We start from the raw sequence: 11,118 nt of genomic DNA, 5'->3' as shown, positions 1-11,118 counted from the left end.
CTGATATAAATGTCGACCAACTTCTCGGCCGAAATGCTCTCCTGAATGGGAATGAAATGGGCGCTCTTGGTCAACCAATCCAAAATGACCCAAATCGAATCCACTCCCCACGCGGCCCGGAAGCTTCATGATGAAATCCATAGTGATATCTTCCCATTTCCACAGCGGAATATCCAACAGTTGGGTCTTGCCGTGAGGCCTCTGGTGCTCAGCCTTGACCTTCCTGCAGGTCAAGCATCTTTCAACGTGCCAAGCTACATCCCTTTTCATGCAGGGCCACAAATAATCAAGAAGAAGATCCCTGTACATCTTCTTCGCCCCGGGATGGATAGAAAAAGTTGGATTTGTATGCCTCCTCCATCAATACCTGGCGCACACCTCCATGATATGGGACCCACACTCTACAATGTAGAGTCAATAATCCACGGCTATCATAATTGAAGGAGGAAACCTGACCCACAATGCGCCCACTCTTGCGATGTTCCTTCTTCATAGCCTCCTGATGGGCTTCTCGAATCCGCTCCAACAGCAGGGTCACCACCGTCATCCTCAAACAAATATCTTTGATCGGCGCTGCCTTGCGGCTGAGCGCATCGGCCATGACATTGGCCTTCCCCGGGTGGTAGAGGAACTCACAATCGTAATGCTTCACCACATCAAGCCATCGACACTGTCTCATGTTCAGATTCGACTGATCCACAAGGTACCTCAAACTCTTATGGTCCGTGTAAATAGTATAGTGGACCCCATAGAGGTAATGACACCGAATCTTGAGGGCGAAAACAACTGCCCCCAACTCCAAGTCATGCGTCGGATAGTTCGCCTCATGAGGCTTCAGCTGCCTCGAAGCGTAGGCGATAACATGCCCCCTTTGCATTAATATTGCGCCCAAACCCAAGATGGACGCATCTCAATACACCACAAAATCATCCATGCCCTCCGGCGGGGCTAAGATTAGTGCCTTGCACAATCTCTGTATCAGTGTCTCAAATGCGGCCTGCTGCTCAGGCCCCCAGCAAAAGACCACGACATTCTTTGTCAACCGGGTCAAAGACACGACAATCTTGGAGAAGTCCTGAATGAATCTCCGATAGTAACCTGCCAATCCCAGGAAGCTCAGAATATCAGTTGGAGACCTCAGAACCTCCCACCTCATCACGGCCTCCACTTTGGCCGGGTCGACTGAAATTCCTTCTGGTTGACAAGGTGCCCAAGAAACTGCACCTCACGCAACAAGAGTATCCAATACCTCCCGCAAGTGCTCCTCATGCTCCTCCCGTGTCTTGGAATAGACCAAGATGTCATCAATGAAAACTATCACAGATCGATCCAACATCGGTCTACACACGCGGTTAATGAGATCCATGAACGCGACAAGAGCGTTGGTGAGCCCAAAAGGCATCACCACGAACTTATAATGGCCATATCACGTTTGAAAGGTAGTCTTCTGCATATCCTCCTCTCTGACCCTCATCTGATGATAACTTGAATGCAGATCGATCTTGGAGAACCAAGATGCTCCTTGAAGCTGGTCAAAGAGATCATCAATCCTCGGGAGTGGGTAGCGGTTCTTCACCGTTACCTTATTCAGCTCCCGGTAATCTATACACATCTGATGCTACCCGTCCTTCTTTTTCACAAATAGTATCGGGGCTCCCCAGGGTGAAATGCTCAGTCTAATGAATCCCTTGTCTAACAGCTCCTGTAGCTGTGTAGACAACTCCTGCATCTCAGGAGGAGCCAGCCGATACGGTGCCATGGCTATCGGAGCCGCACCAGGGACTAGGTCGATCCTGAACTCTACCTGCCTCTCCGGAGGTATTCCATGCAGCTCCTCTGGAAATACATCCGCGTACTCTCGTGCCACTGGCACGCCACTGACTGTCGCCTCACCCGTCTCCATGGTATCCAAGACATAGGCGACATACCCTGTTCACCCCTACCGGAGGTAGCGTCTAGCCCTTGCTGTTAAACATAAAGCTGGTCCACGTTGTGGCCTCTCACCCAGAATCACCATCTCTCCCCCACTTGGGGTCCTGACCCAGACCAACTGTTGCGCGCAGTCGATCACCGCCCCATTGGGGCTCAGCCAATCCATGCCTATAATAACATTCTTCCCCCAAAATGGTGTGGGAACCAAGTCTACAAAGTAGCACTCCTCGAACAACCTCAAAATACAATCCCTGAAAACCTCTGATGCTCGCAATGATCGGTCATCCGCAATCTCAACCTCTAGAGGGCAATCTAACATGCCCGAAGACTCAGGGAACCTCTTGTTATGCACAAGAGAGACAAATGAGCGGGTAGCACCCGAATCAAACAACACCTGAACTAGGATATTGTTCACATGGAACGATCCTAAACTAAAACATATAGCATAATACATCAATATCACAAACAACATATAATAAAAGTTAGAGAAGAAACCATACCCGTCACCACATCAGGTGTGGCGCGTGCCTCCTCGGCTGTCAACTGGAAAGTTCGGTTCCTCACCACTGGAGCCTCTGACTTGACCTTCCGGCCATCTGTAACACGTGTAGTCACTGGAGTTGGCGCCACCACTGGCACTGCTGCTGCTGCTGTCAACCTGGGCAGTTGGCCTTCTTATGGCCCCTCTAATTGCAATGAAAGCAAATCAGGTCTGACATTTGAATAGTGGGGGAAGGAGCAGTACAATCCCTGCCAAAGTGACATGTCTTGCTGCACTTGTAGCAGCCTGATGATCCCGCTCTACAAGCTCTCTCATGTGGCCTGCCGCATTTCCTGTAGCGGCTTTGGCCCAGCTGGCCCTTCGACCTAGTGTCGAATCCCTTGGGTTTCTTCCCCGAAACCCCAGTAATCGTCTCTGCCTCTGCTTTCCTCTTCCTGAGGTGCTCTAAATCAATATCCCTCTCCCTCACCCTAGGAATCATAGACTCCAGAGTCGGACAGGATGAGTAGCTGACATGCTCCCGAATATCAGCTCTAAACATATCATGATAGCGGGTCTTCTGCATTTCCTCATCCGCTGCATACTAAGGTACCAACAAGGCCCTCTCTTGGAACTTGTCGGTGATCGCTGCCACTGACTCCGTATTCTATCTCATGTCAAGAAGCTCCCTGGCCAGTTGCTGAAGCTCCACTGCTGGCACAAACTTAGTCCTGAACATGGTTACAAAGTCTGACTAAGTCATAGCCTCGATGGCTGGGGCTCCCAGTGAGTCACCAACTGACTCCCACCAATCCCTAGCTCTATCCCTCAAACAACCCGCATCAAAGCGGACCTTCGACCCCTCCGGGAAGAAGCTCGTGAACTATACAGACTCGATGTCTGCGATCCAAATCTTGGCAGAAATGGGGTCCTTCGCCCCACAAAAGTCTACCGCACCACTCCCCCTGAAGTCCTTGAAGGACAGTGTGTGCGGACCCAACGGGCTGGACGCCAAGTCACTCCTGAATTTCCGAAGGCGATCCTCCATCAGCTCGATAATCCCCTCCTTGATCGACCCGAAAATGACCGGGGTCGCCTCAAGGATACCTCTCGTGATCTCACACGCGATGAACTCGTGTAGCCCGTCATCAACCTGCTCGGATCCCGCACCCGAGCCTAATCTTGATCAAGATCCAAACCCTGAACCTCCTGCTCCATGCCGCGTAATCGCCATACTAAAGTAAAATACATAAACATCAGGGTCATCCATACTCTAGAGAGGTCTCACACACTCTCCAAGTTTCCTGGTTCCATCTTAGCCCTCCTTGATTCGTGTACGGATCCTCTTCTTCCAGTAGTACAGACCCATACTACCTTCCATATTTATCCGTACTTTCCTCGAGGATTTCTTCGACTTCACCAAGTACCTTCTACTAATACAGCTTTCCAAGGTAATCTCATCCTAGGCTTGTCCTAGGGCACTCTCCGACCTACTCTCTGCCATCAGCTGCACAAGGAGTTCCTACCATCTTTCCCTTACTAGCTTGCGGATACTATTACATATCCGCTTACTAGTTAGTTAAAGCTAGTTGGACCCCTATCAGCACAAAGCAAGCAACATTCGTGCATTGAGTAACCATTACCATGCATAACCTAATTAGACTACCATACTGCTGACTAACCATCCCTAGCATATAGCTCAATAAACTTATACAACAGGCATATAAGGCATCCTTCCTAGAACCTTAGCCCTAATCTAGCATGCAGTTCTCATAATCACATAACAGGCATACAAGGCATCCTCCCTAGATCCTTAGCCCTAGTCTAGGATGTAGTTCTCATAATCACATAACAGACATACAAGGCATCCTCCCTAGATCCTTAGCCCTAGTCTAGCATGCAGTTTTCATAATCATTTCAAATAACATAACATAACATGTATAGGTATCTTGGGAAAAACTTACTTGAGCTCAGTCGGTCGCACGCATCACACACCTTTTTCTTTCCCAAAACTCCTTAATTTTAAATTTTAGAAAACTATTTTTCTTGTAAAAATCCTTCAAGCCCTCAGTTTGAGTCCAGACACCCCCGATGGTATGCCTGAATCTCTCAAACCAAGGCTCTGATACCAACTTGTAACATCCTAAAATCGAGACCCAAATTTTTTTGTTTAATTACATTACTTGTAAAAATAGTTTACGGAAAACATCGTTGCTATCATTTCAAAACATCAAGTCACAAATCACAAGTCTCGAAAACCATACATCAAGTAGTAAAATTTCAGAGTACAATCCCAGTGTTCTCAAAACGGAAATCATATGTGTGCGATGCGCTGCTACCCTGTTGGCTCCTTCTCCTTAGCTGAAGAGGTACCTAAAAACAAAACTAAAAAGGTAAGCACGAAGCTTAGTGAGTTCCCCCCAATGTTTTAAAACCCGGGTTTTTAGTTGACCCGGTGTGATGACCGGTTCATGGGTCAACCGGTTCAACCGGTTGAACTGCTGGGTCAACCCGGTTTATGATTTTTTTTCTATTTTTATATATTTTTACTTTCATGCATAATCCATAAACATATAAAACCAATAATTTGATGTCCAAAAAGTTTAAACATTGAAAAACATTAAAGAAACCGCAAACGGCTTGTTGTTTTGGCGTTCGATACTTGTATCCAACTATCCAAACCCTATTAAAACGGGTCAATCCGGTTTTAACCGGTTCGATATAAGCGGTCGAACCGCGGTTTAGGGAAAACCCGGCCGGTTCGATCCGATTCGTATTTTTACAAAAAACCGGTCTCAATTGACCCGCCTTCTACACCGGGTCACGGTCCAACCGGTTCAACCGGCCGGGTCGACCCGGGTTTTAAAACATTGGTTCCCCCATCATACCGCATACCATTCAACCATACATACTGTCGGGCAGTTCTGGGGTACCCGACCTACCCGTTTCAAGCCATTCTGGGGTGCTGACCTACCCATGTCAAGCCATTCTAGGGTGCTGACCTACCCGTGTCAGGCCATTCTAGGGTGCCTGCCTGCCCTCCGGTCCTTCTCACCCGATCACGGGGACTATTTCACCCCTACTACTATCACATAATAATAAATATCATAATCATGTTGTCAGACATATTTGGGGTGTCCGACCTACCCTTTGGTCCTAACGACCGAATCGGGCACTATTCCCCTTCCTACTACCACTAGCACATAGGACAAATCATATTGGCACATATAACACATCTAATAATTGCAACCAGACAATTATCACCTAGACAATCATATCTACTGTAATCAACTACTAGTGGGTCAGCCTTGGTGCCTTAGACCCACTTCTACTGGAAGGTAACTCACCTCAATGTCGTGTAGTGCCTGCACTGCCCTCAGGGTGAAAATCGACTCTCCTCGACTCCTCAATCCCATAATACAACTTTTCCAAGTTATCAATTCATACTCATAACCCTTACAAGGGTCACTCAAGTCCAAGTCAAACTCAATGTCAAAACCTTGGTCAAAGTCAACATCTTGTTGACTCGACTCCCTAAGTTGGTCCACCAACTCGCCAAGTGCCCATGTCCACAAAATGCTATAATCTTGTCACTACTTGTCGAGTCTAGCAAGAGCTCGTCGAGTTCGCCTTCAATAACACATCAGACTATATTCAACCGACTCATCGAGTTCTTCCTTGAACTTGTTGAGTTCATCTTCATCCATATGAAGGTGTTCAGTCTATGACTCGCCGAGTTCATCCTTGAACTCGTTGAGTCCGTCTTCATGTGGTTGGGACATTTCCTTGAACTTGCCGAGTTTCTCCTTGAACTCATCGATTCCTTTGATCTTCAAGTCCATAACAAACTCCTAACAGGCTGAGCGTTCCTTCCACTCAACCAAAGACCATTTCCAGAAGGCATTTGGGAAAAATGCAACCCGACTCGCCGAGTCCCTCTTTTTCCAAAACTATTCATCGATTATAATGGGTCTTAATGCATCAAAACCATAGATCTGGACTCCTAGGGTCCATTTTACACGTAAAGCTACAAACTTGATGTCCATGCATGGGGCCTTTGGCTGAAAAAGCCATAAAAAGGGGTTTATATGTTGCATGGTTCTCCTAAGGCCATAAAGTTGGCACCTTTATGTCATGGGAACCCTCAATGGTTCCAGATCTGAAGTGTAACTCCAAATATACATATAAATATGAGTATAGCCTCTCAAAAGCTTAGAAAAGGTAGAAAATAGCCCAAAAACAAGATCTAGGAGATAGATGGTCAAGGTTCAAGCTTTTTACCATGAATGAACTGCGAATGAAGCAAAACCTCTGGATCTACTAGCTCCCACTTGAACTCCCAAGATTTCTTCTTCTCTTCCAACTTTAAATGCACATTAAAGTCACCAAAAAGCTCAAGAACACTCAAAAGGGGCTTAGAGTTTCTTTGGGTTGGGAGGGAAGATGGGGGCTGGGTTGAGGTAGAATAAGACGTTTAAATAGGGTGCAAATCCTAACATTAGGGTTTCCTCCAGATAGGTCTTACTCGTCGAGTTGGTCCCCCGACTCGTCGAGTAGGTCACTAAACCTCTGGGTCCAAATTCGAGTCTACTTGACGAGTTGGGCCTCCAACTCACCGAGTCCTAGGACAAAACATGAAAAATACTTGAATTAAATGCATACCATGGACCAGGTAGTGTTACATTCTCCCCCTATTAGAATAACTTTGTCCCAAAATTTATCTTGTGGATGGGGTTTTGTTAAATAGTTGGGGGTATTTTTGTTTCATCTGATCTTTATGTTCCCAAGTATATTCAAGTCATCGTAAAGACTTCCATCGAACTTTCACTAGGGGAATACGACTTTGTTTTAATCGTTTGGCTTCTCAATCCATGATTTTGATAGGTTCTTCGACAAAGTTGAGTTTGGTACTGACTTGTATCTCGTCGATAGGTACAACAAGAGTGTCATTGGATAGGCATCTTTTGAGATTTGACACGTGAAAAACATCATGTACATTGCTTAGCTCTTGAGGTAACTTGAGTTGGTATGCAACAGAACCAATTCTTGCTAGAATTTCAAAAGGTCCTGTATACTGTGGGTTTAGTTTGCCTCGTTTCCCGAATCGAATTATGGCTTTCCAAGGAGAGACCTTTAACATTACTCAATCTCGAACTTGGAATTCCAAAGGCTTACATCTTACGTCAGCATAGCTCTTCTAACAATCATGTGCTGCCTTTAATCGATCTTAATTTGCACCATCTTTTGAGTTGTCTCGTAGATTATTTCTAGATCGGCACATAAGGTATCACATATATGTTCTCTGGTCAATTCTATGTCTCCAACTTCTCAGTGCAAAAACTACAACTCCCAATTCAAGGTCATGGGTAGTGTAATTATTCTCATGCATCTTAAGCTGTCGAGATGTCTAAGCAATAACTTTTCCTCTTGGCATCAACACACATCCCAATCCTTGATTTGATGCGTCGCAGTATATGTCTAAATCTTATGTCCCATCTGGGAGGGATAGCATTGTTGGATTATGAGCATAACATCATTCATATGGTGTTCATGCAAACCTAATTGATTTCATATAGGTTTTTCTACTATGAACACAACAACATTGAATACCAAAGCAATGATTCTAAGAACTAGAATATAACAATCAAATTGACATATAAACTAGGGTTTAGATCTTACCTTTCTTGTTATGTAGTAATAACAACATCTCCTTGAATATCCTTGACCTTTGCAAGCTTAGTGCCTCAAATGTTGCACCTCTAATGGAATCACAAACACCCAATGCAAGAGGATGACTAAGGAGAGAGGAGAAAATCAGCTAGGGTTTCTCTTAGAAGCATGGGGCCGATTTCTGCATGTTGAGGGGTCTATTTATAATTGAGGCTATTAGGGTTTTATGGTGGAAACCCTAATTTTCTTGCTTAAGGCTTAAGCAATCCATGGAGCCCATCTAGAAAGCCCTTGGACAAAATCTTCTTGGACTCTCCATAGATTTCGTCCAATCCCTCTGTGTTAGGAATCCAAAGCCCAACTAGCAATTATCAGATAATTGCAGTATCAGTCCTCTTTATTTAATCAGTTTCTTTTGATCACCAAATTAATTCCGATCAATACTAATTAAATAGTATGATTTTCAAATAATATATTAAACTTGTAATATATTAATAAAACCATTTTCGAGTACCAATTTATTATTCGTATAATAATTCTAATCTCTCTCATCTTGTCATCCTATCAAGTTGCATGAGTGAAGGCAACCCAAAAGGACCATGCTCATAATCGGGTCAAGTACATACCAAAATAGTTATGGGCTTAAACACCTAATCCAACAGTCTCTTTCTCGACCTACTACACCAGGTTTCCACCTTTCCCATCCCTTATTTTCAAGAATTTCTTTGGTTTTGTTAACAGCAGTTTAGAAATTTCTAGGGTTTTGGAAATGAATTAGAATACCATTTTTCTTGATGTTGTTCAATGTTAGTAATACTTTGAGTTTCAATTGTGATTTTTGTTGTTTGGATTGATCTTGAAATGGAAACATATTGTTCAAATGTACATGTATTTGAATAAGTCCAGTTTTAATTGTGATTTTGTATGGATTTTATGATCAAAAACTTTGTCAATGCTAAGAGAGAACTTGTTCTCTTCTGTTCTGTCCTATTCTTACCAAACACTAATTAATTCATCATCATCATCATCATCATCATCATCATCTATTTACAGCAGTCATACCATCATAACATGAATATTGTGGCATCATTCACCACTCTACAAAGATCAAAAACTTCTATTGTGATCAACAAGAAAAAGTATATGGCACCAAACAATAAGTTAATTTTACAACATGTAAATTAACTTTTTGAAGTTAATTATATGCCTTTGTAGCTAACTAGCTAGACATGTTAATATAATTTAACTGGTAGGGATAAATGCAAGAATAGCAATGAAGATTCCAATTTTTTTTCTTATTATTGCGTTGGACTTCCATTTACTCTTGCTACATACAAGCTTGTCCCTGAATCCTTTCATGAAATTTCTCATCAGAGCATCATACTTTAAATAATAAATATACTCATTATAGCAAACCGCTGATTTGGATTATGATGACATGGCACAAGTCTTCCTTGTTCTTCACAACACAGGAAGGAAAAATATGGCACTGCAAAGCCAATTGTTTAATTATTATGTACTTTATATTTCCATGTTGTAGTTTTTGGTTTGTGGATAGGGATGAGTATCATAACCGGGTACCCACTTTTGGAACCGAAACTGTCTCGGAACTGCCGGTTCTGGAACCGGAACCACCTAAGGTGGTTCCAGTTCCGGTTCTCATTTTGTTGGAACCGCTACCCACTGGAACCGGTTTATATATATATATATATATATATATATATATATATATATATATATATATATATATATATATATATATATATATATATATATATATATATATATATATATATATTAAAGTTGAAAAGACAATCACATTATTAATCTCTATTTTAAAATTACATACGTTTGTCATACTAATTAATTGTAATCGTTATTGAAGATATATTAAAATTATATACAAAATTTGTTAACAAGCAAGCTAAAAGGTCGATGTGGCTAAAGTTATATTAAATCCATTTCATTTCGATATACGTCCTTTTTTTAAGATTAAGGAAGGCATGCTTATGGATTTAATGCTTACAGGCAAAGTGGGAGGAGATTAAACTTCACCCTTATTCTTATCCCATATTTCCATTCCACATCGCTTCTAAACAAAAGTCTGCTCCTCACCATTGTTATATAAATGAACTTCATGCTTCATCTCCCTTTAAGGCCTCTTCATTTCCTTTTTCCAAATAAGGACCTTTTAGTGAATATGCATGCTTATGTATTTAACTGAATTCATAGTTAATATTTTCATAACTGGGTTTCACCTAGTTCTAGTTGTAGTTGATTTGTTCTTGATTATTCTAAAACAAATAACTAAACCGAGAACCTGGTATTGGAACCCGGTTTTGAAATTTTGAGAACCGATGTAACCGGTTCCGATTCCATCACTCCAAGAACCGTCGGTTCCGGTTCTTATCAAATTAGGCGGATACTCGCCTATGTTCATCCCTATTTGTGGACCATTGATGTACTTTCAAACATTTTTGGATCAAAACCACATAATTTTGACAGATACAGAGACCATTTTTGCAATTTTGTCTTATTTTTGTCGAAACTAATATTATTGTTTTGACAAAACTGCACAAATGGTCCTTGTGGTTAGCTGAAAATTTACACTTTGGTCCAAAAAAGTTTGGACTAGCACCAGAGGTCCAAACTTTTCATTTTGTTACGAGTTTAATCGAGTTTTCTATAAACATTTTCATAATGCCTACTTTGCCCTTGTTTTTTTTTTCAGTTTTTTTATTATTTAAATACTTTTTTTGATTAAAACAAAAAATAAAAAAGAAAGAGTACATTACTGAAATCGTCCCTATGGTTTGGTCAAAATTGCGCGTTTGGTCCCTAACTTTTCTTTTGCACCCGGATCGTCCCTATGGTTTGATATTGTTGCGTTTTTCGTCCCTTGTATACATAAAGTTTGGGACCAAATATATAATTTTTGACCAAACCATAGGGACGAAAAATGCAACAAAGTAAAACCATAAGGACAGTCTGAATGCAAAATAAAAGTTAGTGACCAAATGTGCAATTTTAATCAA

This window comes from Lactuca sativa, chromosome 4 (assembly GCF_002870075.4).
Source record: "Lactuca sativa cultivar Salinas chromosome 4, Lsat_Salinas_v11, whole genome shotgun sequence".
Lineage (NCBI taxonomy): Eukaryota > Viridiplantae > Streptophyta > Magnoliopsida > Asterales > Asteraceae > Lactuca > Lactuca sativa.
Note: the sequence above shows the minus strand (reverse complement) of the source record.